Source organism: Bison bison, unplaced genomic scaffold, assembly GCF_000754665.1.
Source record: "Bison bison bison isolate TAMUID 2011002044 unplaced genomic scaffold, Bison_UMD1.0 scf7180017864529, whole genome shotgun sequence".
Taxonomy (NCBI): domain Eukaryota; kingdom Metazoa; phylum Chordata; class Mammalia; order Artiodactyla; family Bovidae; genus Bison; species Bison bison.
In genome coordinates this window covers 1,760,180-1,760,994 of record NW_011495079.1, presented here as the reverse complement: position 1 = coordinate 1,760,994, position 815 = coordinate 1,760,180, and the positions used below count along the sequence as shown (strand labels likewise).

The 815-nt window shown below is 48.8% G+C and overlaps 1 pseudogene; it reads right to left on the bottom strand.

Moving 5' to 3' along the window:
• Positions 1-264: 264 nt before the first annotated feature.
• The window catches only part of LOC104982269, a 99,594-nt pseudogene continuing 99,043 nt past the window's right edge, over positions 265-815 (bottom strand).

Below are 815 nucleotides of genomic sequence, written 5' to 3'. Positions count from 1 at the left end.
TCTTCCACCAACTATATATGCTAGTAAGTTCACATATCCAAAATAGTTGTAATTCCAATTCCATGTTATCTTGCTCAGGGTCACAAAATAAAATGGGAGAGTTCCCAATCTCTTTTACAAAACAGCAAAACTCTGGTCCTTTAACTGGTTAAGTGTACATGTGTGATCAATGTCATTCACAAAGTTAGATACTGAAGTTTACTAAGGCTTAAGGTGAGAAAACACATTTGAAAAATTCATAAAAAAAACAGATTTATTTCCACGTCATCGCAGAGAAAAGGAACACAAAGATGTTATACACCGGGTTCCCCAGTGGCCCGGGCCATCACTACTGAGAAAGCTGACTGGTCCCTCTTCAGTCAGAGAGAGAAGGATGTTTGGTGGCTTCTCTGGGTCAGGGCTCCTCTTCTCCCTCACAGCCTCTGCAGACGGGGGTGGGAAGGTTCTGGAAAACCTTTGGCTGACTCTGAGCAGATACTCCGTGACTTCCTACTTGTTGGTCTCCGCATAGGCCCAGGGACCCCACAGGAACTTGTATCGATGAGGGTCATTGTCAGGCATCTGCTGGTACTCCAGGTACCCTTCCTGCACCCACATGTGGGTCAGCAGTGCCCTGTGCTCCCGAAAGACGCATTGCTCACTCCTGACACACACTCAACCTGCTGAGTGTTCCCTAGACCTCCTCCACAGGGGCTCGGTCTCCATTCCGCATGATCAGGCTGAGGACGAGCACCAGGAGACCGGCCTTGGGGAAGCCCTGCCCACTGCTCAGCATTGCATTGCAGGTGAATCCCAGGGTGGAGACCATGATGTAA